General features: G+C 43.4%; 1 protein-coding gene across 1 annotated transcript in view; it reads left to right on the top strand.

Annotated features, from left to right (window-relative positions):
* The first annotated feature begins 1,066 nt into the window (after positions 1-1,066).
* The window catches only part of LOC134817954 (uncharacterized), a 94,334-nt gene continuing 82,988 nt past the window's right edge, over positions 1,067-12,412 (top strand). Inside the window, exon 1 of the mRNA XM_063827338.1 lies at positions 1,067-1,095. The gene's annotated coding sequence lies outside the window, so the exon portion shown is untranslated. The remainder of the gene's footprint in view (positions 1,096-12,412) is intronic.

Here is a 12,412-nt window from a genome sequence, read left to right on the forward strand (position 1 = left end):
ACTGATAAAAATCTCCCCTACGGTAACCCTAAGTCACTGTGTGTAAGCGCTATACTAGCAGTATAAGTAGGGGCTAGTCCTACCAGTCACAGAGTGAATATAACCAGCCGAAGCTATACCAAATCATAGCTTGGTAACTGATCGACTGGCTCTCGACCGGATTCGAACCTGGGTCTTCTGCTTGGGAGGCAATTGTGTTACCACTACACCACCCGGCCGACAAATTATTTTTGATTATGTGACATTACCATATAAGGAAATTGGGTAAATGGTGCCTAACTTTTAGGTGATACAGCGGGGCCATATTGTATACTACTATATTATACACGGAGAAACCTTGCGCCGCTCCTACTAAATCGCTCGCCCGGGATTAGGGTTTATGTAAAACCGTTTTGTACGGCTGCAAAACCATAAAAACAAAAGTCACGTGAAATTTTTGGGCGAGCGAATTAGTAAGAGCCCATAAATAATTATAAGGATTTTGTTCATTACAATTCCGTCACAACTGATAAAGAAAAAAGAAAAGGACAAGCAGATAGGAAATTGGACGGACAGAATTGTAACCAACAAAAACAAATTTCTGAGACTCATAAGACTGATGAGCTAATCTGGCCAGACTGTATCGGCAGCCCAGAGGTACTTGATCACTTTGGCCTTAAAAGTAGAAATCCGCTCTGACTGCCGGATACATACTGGTAGACTATTCCATTTCAGCATAGATCTATGAAAAAAGCTATTTCGGAAGGCATGAAAAGCTATTTCGGAAGGCATTAATATATAACTCTGATTTCGTTAAATACTATTTTACTTTGTTTGAAATAAATTTCGTCGTACATATTGATCGTTATAATTGAATTAATACTATTTTAGAATATGAGTAAGACGTAGAAATGTCGATACGTTATTCAGCTATTTATTTCCATTAGAATCTGTCTTCACTGAGTCTATTCAAAAACAATCAAAAATTTGAATAAAAGAACTATCAAATCATGAGACTCAATAACACTACACGAATCTACCAGTTTGTATAGTATGGATGCGGATGTTTTATATTATTTTATACTTTCAACACTACTATATAACAAATAATTTGAGGTATCGAATTTATATTTTATATGAAATATGTTTATTATAACTTCCTTGATATTTCGTCCACACAAAAAACGGTGACTTTAAAATACTCCGTATGCACTATGCACTATGCATGAACAATGAACATTGTTAACGTCATAGTGGAATAAAGTTTCCTGGGTTCAAGCTGCCTCAATAGAATGGGGCATGATTTAGACAGTAAACACTTGCCCTAGTCTAGTTTAATCAAAGTAATGTGTATCACTAGCTCGCTTCACTCGATCCGAAATTAAAGTATATAATCCTACAACGCCAAGCTAGTATTAGTAATAAAGTTTTATGAAAGCACTCTGGCCAAGTCAGTGGATTCTTTTTATCTAATTTTACCTCATCCCATTAAGGAACGCGCGCTGGGTAACAAGAAACCTAGCCAAAGTGGAAGTCGGCGCCCTCATTAAATGTTTGGAGAAAATCGCTCGCCAAAATTTGTTGGACCAGGACGATGTCCTAGCCTGGCAGCTCATTGCGCGTCGCAACGAGCTTCGTTGTTCGTCGCCGTGCGACGAGCAACGAGAAAAATTGTGTGGCACGTCGGGTGGCACATCTTAACGGGTGATACGCGTATAAATTTCGATCGCTGACGTACAGCGAGCAGCACAGTTACCTGGGGACCTCAGGCTATTATGTTCATAAACATATAGAGATTAGGCGGAATGACAGGCTGAGCGCGGCCCAGTAAGCAGCACAGCTGCGAGTGGCGTCAGCTAGTGGGATTTCATCCTACAAGGCACATCGCGTTTACCTAGCTAACCAGGTCATTTCCGCCTCCGGCGGTCGCGCGCTACTGCAAGCGAGAGGGCTATAGTTAGAGCAACACATCGCGCCACAAGTCAAATATTTATCAACATCTTGACTAGCAGTAGCTACGCGGTCCTTTTCCGCATGCGCTCGCGCTGTTGGCTGTGCTCAAAAATTGACGTCGTCAATCAATTAACATCAAGATTTTAGTTTTACATTTGACCTTTATGTCAAAAAATCTCTGAATTTTCAATCGGTGGTCGATGTTACCTGAGGACCTCAGGCTTCGTCCTTACTTCGTCACATGACGATCGGAGCTCGACGAGCGTAGAGAGTGCTGGCGTCGTCCTGTGATGGTCGACGTATTTTTGCTTACTGGGATCCGGCCGAATGACGCCACATGCAACGTCAAACGTGTAGGGTAAAACTAAAAACGCTTCCCTATATGAGATCGAGATAATATGACAAAAATTGTTTTGGTCACGTGACCAGTCAATGACATTGATATTTGAATTTCGCTGCTGGCGGTTTGGTGGAGGGTTAGGGTCAACGTTTATACATTATAGGGTCAAAGTTAGGACTAGAGTTGTACTCTATTGACATTGTGAGGGTAATGGTTAATCACTAGCGACCTTTTCATCTGACCACAATATCGCAAAATGCTATGTTGTATGTCACGTGATAAATTTAGCCGAGGGTCGGAAGTCGGAAGTCGGAAGTCAGTAGACTCTGTTGGAGTCCGGCGGACTCCGAGCGGAGTCCAAGCTCCGCCGGACTCCGCCGGATTCAAATCCGGCAGAGAGGTCCGCCGGAGTCCGCCAAGCACTCCGCCGGAGTCCGCGGCGGACCGGAGTCCGCCTAGTGGCTTAGTCCGCGGCGGACACTCCGCCGAGCCGCCGCGGAGCCGCTCGGAGTCCGCGGCGGACTTTAAAGTCCGCTCGGAGTCCGCTCGGCTCCGCTCGGAGTCCGCCAAAATGTACTCGAGTCCAGTGTAAATACATTTTGGCGGAGCACCGCCGGACTCCGCTCGGAGTCCGGCGGCTCCGCCGCGGACTCTACTCCGCGACGGATAGTGCCCATTTTAGATGATGAAAGTAATTCAATCTAAAACATTGTCATTTTGTAAGGCTTTTCGCTGTCATTTTGTGAGGCATTTTGATCAAAATTGATGATCAAACAAACACATTTAGGCTCATCATAAGCTTACTGGGTTTAAGAATACCAATAATTAGGCAAGGGGCATCCAATATTGTAGGTTTACAACCTACCAGGACGCGCGCCGAGTTGGACTCGTCGACGGTCCAATATATGGAACAGATATTTTACGAGTATCACCCGTTAACATCCAATATAAATATTGAATATGCCATCTTTGTATCATAAAATAAAACTGTCATTTTGTGAGGCATAACACTGTCATTTTGTGAGGCTAGGTCATTTTTTTTTGTCATTTCTTCTACCAAAGTCACTAAACCAGTTTTTTTATTTGACCAGAGTAGTCTTTGATTGACATAAGTCATGGTAGTACCTGGTTTTCTGGGGTTAAATTCTAAACTTTGGTCTCCATTCTGGGTAACAGTTAGGCGGGGCAATGACTGAACAGCAAAAACGTCCATATTTATGTAAGAAATATAGATTCTATGTCATTATCATTCCTTGGGAAGTGTTAATTAATGCTTTTTCTTTCATACAGTAAAAGGAATAGGGTTCAATGTATAGGGAACCTAAGCTACAGCATGGTCTATGTGGGCTGTCATTTTGTGAGGCCTGTCATTTTGTAAGGCCGATACCCGTACTAAATAAAACCATCCATCATAGAGATTAGTGAAAGAACTGAGACTGTTTAGGGTTTCCACGTAATGAAACTGTTTTTATTTCTCCAGACCAATCACGCGAGAAGCGAACTTTCCATCAACAGTTCATGGTCTTGGGGGTTACACAGATTACCACAAAAATTCAGAAAAACACTCTTATATCAGAAGTGGTTAAATTTGTTGTAATATAAGGACAAGATATTATAGATTTAGAGTGAACGATGCATAATTATAATGTTTAATGATATAATATATATCCATAAGTTTTTACCGTGTGCTATACTATGTATATAGCTTTCAATGTCAATTAAAGTACTTTAATTTTTGATTTCGCTTTGTTAACTATCATTATATTTATTAATTGGATATTTAGTTTTTGGAGTATATCCATAGCCAGCCGCTTTGACATCGGCAATTTACATTTTTGTTTAGAGATTGTTGAGATTTACTCAGAACCTGTATAATTTCTATCAGGGGTTACAGAGGTACCAAAACTCTTCCACCCACGTCGATAAGTGATTTGGACCGTTACCTGATCAACACTCCTAAACCTGAAAAAAGGTCACGGAGTGCTTGTTAGGTGGGGGTCTATTGTCTAAACTGCTTTTTGTTGTGATGTTAACTTGAGGATTTTATTTTTAGTTGACCAAATAGTTGAAAATAATTTTTGAATATTTGTTAAATAATTGATTAACTAATAAATAGAATCTATTAATAATAGATGTGGATACTGGCGGGGAGGTGATACTTCTTTTTTTACTTTAATAGTATGAGTTAGTACCTGTTCTGCGGGTTGAAGAGACGCTTGTAACGCCTTCTTGTTACCCCCTTTGAAGGCCCCGAATTATTTTCTGAACGAAAGCTCAAAAATAGCTCCTCGTTGTGTGAATCCGGTTGTTTTGACCTACGCCATGTGGCCCGTCAAAACATGGCGTAGTGTGGGCAGACATTCGGGGAATAGAGGCGTATAAGTGTGGGCAGACCCTTAGAACCTGTAACTGCACTGGTTTCCAGCTCGCCATTTTTGGCGAGTGCCGAGTATGCAGTTCGATGTCTACACTCTACAATCTTTCTAGACACATCACACAGGATCAGTATAACGTCTTTCTAGTTTTGGAGATATTCATAAAAAACTGTAAAACACCAGCAAATTGTTATAGCAACCTAACTCTTGCTCAGTCCAGCTTCCACCAGCAATCTGTTAATTCTAGCTCTATCCAGCAACCTCTGAATACTACCTCCTACTCTATCCAGCTTCCACCAGTACCCATCAATTCTTTACTACTGGAAACATTTCAGGTTGGCGGCAAAAAAATTAGCGGGGCAGCACATTAAATTCGACTCTAATTTATGAGTTCAAGAGATATATGGGCTCATACACCCACAACTGTGAACTTCTTAAGCACCCCAGAAAAAGAATGCTTGGCAGATTATTTTTCTACCCTGATTTTAGATGTAAACTCATTCTACAAAGTATGAATGATATGCAAGTCATCAGTCATGTCAGTTCGGTCGGATTAGTTTTCTACATACAGCCGTATGCGCGTGACAGTTAAATTTGGCACACTCACTGGAACGTCAACTTGCTTTTGTCGATATTTTATCTCCGCGCGTTACGTGTATAAGCACGAAATTCACTGTTTCCAGAAGGACTTTCGACAAAACTGTACCATATGGAATGGTCGAAAATCGAGTGTTTTAGTGAATAACTTAGAATATATTTTCGATTTTCTCAAGATCTGATTGATAGATTTTCTTTAAACTTTCCAGATAGTTAGATGGCTATATGACAGATAATGAGTAAGAGTTTGGGAGAATTTCTATATGCCAAAATGGAGATATGACTTCAAACACAAGAAAATATCTCCAAATTGGCGGTTTCTAGAGGAACACAGGTATATATTTAGAGATCTGAAAGATAAATTTTCTTTAAACTTTCCAGATAGTTGTATGGCTATCAGACGGATAATCTGTGCGATTTTGGGCGAATTTCTATGTGCCAAACTTGAGATAAGACTTCAAACACAAGAAAATATCTCCAAATTGGCGGTTTCTAGCGGAACACAGGTATATATTTAGAGATCTGAAAGATAGATTTTCTTTAAACTTTCCAGATAGTTGTATGGCTATCAGACGGATAATCTGTGCGATTTTGGGCGAGTTTCTATGTGCCAAACTTGAGATATGACTTCAAACACAAGAAAATATCTCCAAATTGGCGGTTTCCAGCGGAACAAAGGCACATATTTCGAGATCTGAATGATAGAACTTTTTCAAACTTTTCAGATAGTTACATGGCTATAAGACAGATAATATCTGCAAGTTTGGGCGAATTTCTATGTGCCAAACTTGAGATATGACTTCAAACACAAGAAAATATCTCAAATTGGCGCGTTGTAGCGGAATGCAGGCATATATTTCGAGATTTGAAAGACAAATTTTCTTTAAACTTACCAGATAGTTGTATGGCTAGAAGACAGATAATCTTTGCGATTTTGGGCGAGTTTCCATATGCCAAACTTGAGATATGACTTCAAACACAAGAAAATATCTCAAAGTGGCGGTTTCTAGCAGAACTCAGGTATATATATTTCGAGATCTGAATGATAGAATTTATTAAAACTTTCCAGATAGTTACATGGCTATAAGAGGAAGAGAAGGAGGAGGAGGAGGAGGAAGAGGACTGAGCAAGACTGAGGAGGACTGAGGAGGAGGAGGAGGATGAGGAGGAGGAGGATGAGGAGGAGGATGAGGAGGAGGACTGAGGAGGAGGAAGAGGACTGAGGAAGACTGAGGAGAATCAGGAGGAGGATGAGGAGGATGAGGAGGACTGAGGAAGAGGATGAGGATGAGGAGGAGGAAGAGGACTGAGGAGGACTGAGGAAGACTGAGGAGGACTGAGGAGGATCAGGAGGAGGAGGAGGAGGAGGAGGAGGATCAGGAGGATAAGAGGACTCAGGAGAACTCAGGAGGAAGTGTAGGAGGAAGAGGACTCAGGAGGAGGTGGACTCAGGAGGATGACTCAGGAGGACTGAGGAGGAAGAGGAGGAGGACTGAGGAGGAGGAAAAGGAGGAGGACTGAGGAGGAGGAGGAGGAGGAGGTGAAGGAGGAAGAAGACTCAGGAGGAAGAGGACTGAGGAGGAGGAGAAGGACTGGGAAAGGTGGACTGAGGGGGGAAGGAGGAGGAAGAAGAGAACTGATGAGGAGGAGGATGAGGAGGACTTACGAGGAGGAGGAGGACTGAGAAGGACTGAAGAAGAGGAGAGGGAGGAGGAGGAGGAGGAGGAGGACTGATGAGGAGGAGGAAGATTGACGAGGACCGAGAAAGAGGAGAGGGAAGAGGAGCAGGACTGATGAGGAGGAGGAGGAGGACTGGCGAGGAGGAGGACTGAGGAGAAGGAGGAGGAGGAGGAAAAGGAGGAGGACTGAGGAGGAGGAGGAGGAGGAGGAGGTGAAGGAGGAAGAAGACTCAGGAGGAGGAGGACTGAGGAGGAGGAGAAGGACTGGGAAAGGTGGACTGAGGGGGGAAGGAGGAGGAAGAAGAGAACTGATGAGGAGGAGGATGAGGAGGACGTACGAGGAGGAGGAGGAGGACTGAGAAGGACTGAGGAAGCGGAGAGGGAGGAGGAGGAAGAGGAGGAGGACTGAGGAGGAGGAGGAGGAGGAGGTGAAGGAGGAAGAAGACTCAGGAGGAGGAGGACTGAGGAGGAGGAGAAGGACTGGGAAAGGTGGACTGAGGGGGGAAGGAGGAGGAAGAAGAGAACTGATGAGGAGGAGGATGAGGAGGACTTACGAGGAGGAGGAGGAGGACTGAGAAGGACTGAGGAAGAGGAGAGGGAGGAGGAGGAGGAGGAGGAGGACTGATGAGGAGGAGGAAGACTGACGAGGACCGAGAAAGAGGAGAGGGAAGAGGAGCAGGACTGATGAGGAGGAGGAGGAGGACTGGCGAGGAGGAGGACTGAGGAGAAGGAGGAGGAGGAGGACTGAGGAGGAGGAGGAGGAGGAGGAGGAGGACTGAGGAGGAGGAAGACTGAGGAGGAGGAGGAGGAGGAGGAGGAGGAGGAGGAGGAGGAGGAGGAGGAGGAGGAGGAGGTAGACTCAGGAGGAGGAGGACTGAGGAGGAAGAGGAGGAGGACTGAGGAGGAGGAAGAGGAGGAGGAAAAGGAGGAGGTGAAGGAGGAAAAGGACTCAGGAGGATGTGGACTCAGGAGGAAGGGACTCAGGAGGACGACTCAGGGGGACTGAGAAGGAGGAGGACTGAGGAGGAGGGAAAGGAGGGGAGGAGGAGGAGGAGGAGGACTGGCGAGGAGGAGGACTGAGGAGAAGGAGGAGGAGGACTGAGGAGGAGGAGGAGGAGGAGGAGGAGGACTGAGGAGGAGGAAGACTGAGGAGGAGGAGGAGGAGGAGGAGGAGGAGGAGGAGGAGGAGGAGGAGGAGGAGGAGGAGGAAGAGGAGGAGGAGGAGGAGGTAGACTCAGGAGGAGGAGGACTGAGGAGGAAGAGGAGGAGGACTGAGGAGGAGGAAGAGGAGGAGGAAGAGGAGGAGGTGAAGGAGGAAAAGGACTCAGGAGGATGTGGACTCAGGAGGAAGGGACTCAGGAGGACGACTCAGGGGGACTGAGAAGGAGGAGGACTGAGGAGGAGGGAAAGGAGGGGAGGAGGAGGAGGAGGAGGACTGGCGAGGAGGAGGACTGAGGAGAAGGAGGAGGAGGACTGAGGAGGAGGAGGAGGAGGAGGAGGAGGACTGAGGAGGAGGAAAACTGAGGAGGAGGAGGAGGAGGAGGAGGAGGAGGAGGAGGAGGAGGAGGAGGAGGAGGAGGAGGAGGAGGAGGAGGAGGTAGACTCAGGAGGAGGAGGACTGAGGAGGAAGAGGAGGAGGACTGAGGAGGAGGAAGAGGAGGAAAAAGAGGAGGAGGTGAAGGAGGAAAAGGACTCAGGAGGATGTGGACTCAGGAGGAAGGGACTCAGGAGGACGACTCAGGGGGACTGAGAAGGAGGACTGAGGAGGAGAGGAGGAGGGAAAGGAGGGGAGGAGGAAGAGGAGGAGGACTGATGAGGAGGAGGACTGAGGAGGAAGAGGAGAAGGACTGGGAAAGGAGGACTCAGGAGGAGGAGGACTCAGGAGGATGAGGACTCAGGAGGAGGAGGACTCGGGAAGATTCAGGAGGAGGAAGACTCAGGAGGAGGAGGAGAAGGAGGAGATGGAGGAGGAGGAGATGGAGGAGGAAGACGATTCAGGAGGTGAACTCAGGAAGAGGAGGACTCAGGAGGAGGAGAAGGAGGAGGACTCAGGAGGAGGAGGACTCAGGAGGAGGAGGATTCAGGAGGATTCAGGAGGAAGAAGACTCAGGAGGAGGAGGAGGATGAGGACTGAGGAGGACTGAGGAGGACTGAGGAAGAGGAGAAGGAGGAAATGGAGGAGGAAGAGGATTTGAGATGTTTTCGTGTGTTTGAAGTCATATCTCAAGTTTGGCACATAGAAATTCGCCCAAACTCGCTCAGATTATTTGTCTTATAGCCATGTAACTATCTGGAAAGTTTAAAGAAATTCTATCATTCAGATCTCGAGATAATCGACTTTCGTCAAATATTGTACCAAAACCGCCACTTTGAGATGTTTTCGTGTGTTTGAAGTCATATCTCAAGTTTGGCACATAGAAATTCGCCCAAACTTGCTCAGGTTATCCGTCTTATAGCCATGTAACTATCAGGAAAGTTTTAAAAAATTCTATCATTCAGATCTCGAAATATATGCCTGCGTACCGCTAGAAACCGCCAATCTGAAATATTTACTTGTGTTTGAAGTCATATCTCAAGTTTGGCACATAGAAATTCGCCCAAACTTGCTCAGATTATCCGTCTTATAGCCATGTAACTATCAGGAAAGTTTTAAAAAATTCTATCATTCAGATCTCGAAATATATGCCTGCGTACCGCTAGAAACCGCCAATTTGAAATATTTACTTGTGTTTGAAGTCATATCTCAAGTTAGGCACATAGAAATTCGTCCAAACTCGCTCAGATTATCCGTCTTATAGCCATGTAACTATCTGGAAAGTTTAAAGAAATTCTATCATTCAGATCTCGAGATAATCGACTTTCGTCAAATATTGTACCAAAACCGCCACTTTGAGATGTTTTCGTGTGTTTGAAGTCATATCTCAAGTTTGGCACATAGAAATTCGCCCAAACTTGCTCAGATTATCCGTCTTATAGCCATGTAACTATCAGGAAAGTTTAAAAAGATTCTATCATTCAGATCTCGAAATATATGCCTGCGTACCGCTAGAAACCGCCAATTTGAAATATTTACTTGTGTTTGAAGTCATATCTCAAGTTTGGCACATAGAAATTCGCCCAAACTCGCTCAGATTATCCGTCTTATAGCCATGTAACTATCTGGAAAGTTTAAAGAAATTCTATCATTCAGATCTCGAGATAATCGACTTTCGTCAAATATTGTACCAAAACCGCCACTTTGAGATGTTTTCGTGTGTTTGAAGTCATATCTCAAGTTTGGCACATAGAAATTCGCCCAAACTTGCTCAGATTATCCGTCTTATAGCCATGTAACTATCAGGAAAGTTTTAAAAAATTCTATCATTCAGATCTCGAAATATATGCCTGCGTACCGCTAGAAACCGCCAATTTGAAATATTTACTTGTGTTTGAAGTCATATCTCAAGTTTGGCACATAGAAATTCGCCCAAACTCGCTCAGATTATTTGTCTTATAGCCATGTAACTATCTGGAAAGTTTAAAGAAATTCTATCATTCAGATCTCGAGATAATCGACTTTCGTCAAATATTGTACCAAAACCGCCACTTTGAGATGTTTTCGTGTGTTTGAAGTCATATCTCAAGTTTGGCACATAGAAATTCGCCCAAACTTGCTCAGATTATCCGTCTTATAGCCATGTAACTATCAGGAAAGTTTTAAAAAATTCTATCATTCAGATCTCGAAATATATGCCTGCGTACCGCTAGAAACCGCCAATCTGAAATATTTACTTGTGTTTGAAGTCATATCTCAAGTTTGGCACATAGAAATTCGCCCAAACTTGCTCAGATTATCCGTCTTATAGCCATGTAACTATCAGGAAAGTTTTAAAAAATTCTATCATTCAGATCTCGAAATATATGCCTGCGTACCGCTAGAAACCGCCAATTTGAAATATTTACTTGTGTTTGAAGTCATATCTCAAGTTTGGCACATAGAAATTCGCCCAAACTCGCTCAGATTATTTGTCTTATAGCCATGTAACTATCTGGAAAGTTTAAAGAAATTCTATCATTCAGATCTCGAGATAATCGACTTTCGTCAAATATTGTACCAAAACCGCCACTTTGAGATGTTTTCGTGTGTTTGAAGTCATATCTCAAGTTTGGCACATAGAAATTCGCCCAAACTTGCTCAGATTATCCGTCTTATAGCCATGTAACTATCAGGAAAGTTTTAAAAAATTCTATCATTCAGATCTCGAAATATATGCCTGCGTACCGCTAGAAACCGCCAATCTGAAATATTTACTTGTGTTTGAAGTCATATCTCAAGTTTGGCACATAGAAATTCGCCCAAACTCGCTCAGATTATCCGTCTTATAGCCATGTAACTATCTGGAAAGTTTAAAGAAATTCTATCATTCAGATCTCGAGATAATCGACTTTCGTCAAATATTGTACCAAAACCGCCACTTTGAGATGTTTTCGTGTGTTTGAAGTCATATCTCAAGTTTGGCACATAGAAATTCGCCCAAACTTGCTCAGATTATCCGTCTTATAGCCATGTAACTATCAGGAAAGTTTTAAAAAATTCTATCATTCAGATCTCGAAATATATGCCTGCGTACCGCTAGAAACCGCCAATTTGAAATATTTACTTGTGTTTGAAGTCATATCTCAAGTTTGGCACATAGAAATTCGCCCAAACTCGCTCAGATTATTTGTCTTATAGCCATGTAACTATCTGGAAAGTTTAAAGAAATTCTATCATTCAGATCTCGAGATAATCGACTTTCGTCAAATATTGTACCAAAACCGCCACTTTGAGATGTTTTCGTGTGTTTGAAGTCATATCTCAAGTTTGGCACATAGAAATTCGCCCAAACTTGCTCAGATTATCCGTCTTATAGCCATGTAACTATCAGGAAAGTTTTAAAAAATTCTGTCATTCAGATCTCGAAATATATGCCTGCGTACCGCTAGAAACCGCCAATTTGAAATATTAACTTGTGTTTGAAGTCATATCTCAAGTTTGACACATAGAAATTCGCCCAAACTCGCTCAGATTATCCGTCTTATAGCCATGTAACTATCTGGAAAGTTTAAAGAAATTCTATCATTCAGATCTCGAGATAATCGACTTTCGTCAAATATTGTACCATGGTACAGTTTGGTACAGAAAGTCCAACTCACTGTTTCAGTAGATGTTTTCTTCTCAAAGTGTGGGTATGTCGCTTTTCAAAACTATGGTTACCTTACTCGGGATTATTATAACCGGGATAAAGTGGTGGGTTTTGGAAGATTCCGCCATATTTTTCCCGGTCAAAAATTTTACCAGTCATAAAAAAACCCGCCGACTCAAATTATGGGGTTCCAAGGGGGGTGGTGATCATCATATTTTACCTGAAGTCTCATATGTGCTAGAGAAGACTTTTGAAGCAGTGGATGGAGGGCTGTAACTTTATTGGCGGTTGCTACCATAATTTCGTTATAAAAATCACAATTTG

This window comes from Bolinopsis microptera, chromosome 7 (genome assembly GCF_026151205.1).
Source record: "Bolinopsis microptera isolate Bmic1 chromosome 7, MBARI_Bmic_1.0, whole genome shotgun sequence".
Taxonomy (NCBI): domain Eukaryota; kingdom Metazoa; phylum Ctenophora; class Tentaculata; order Lobata; family Bolinopsidae; genus Bolinopsis; species Bolinopsis microptera.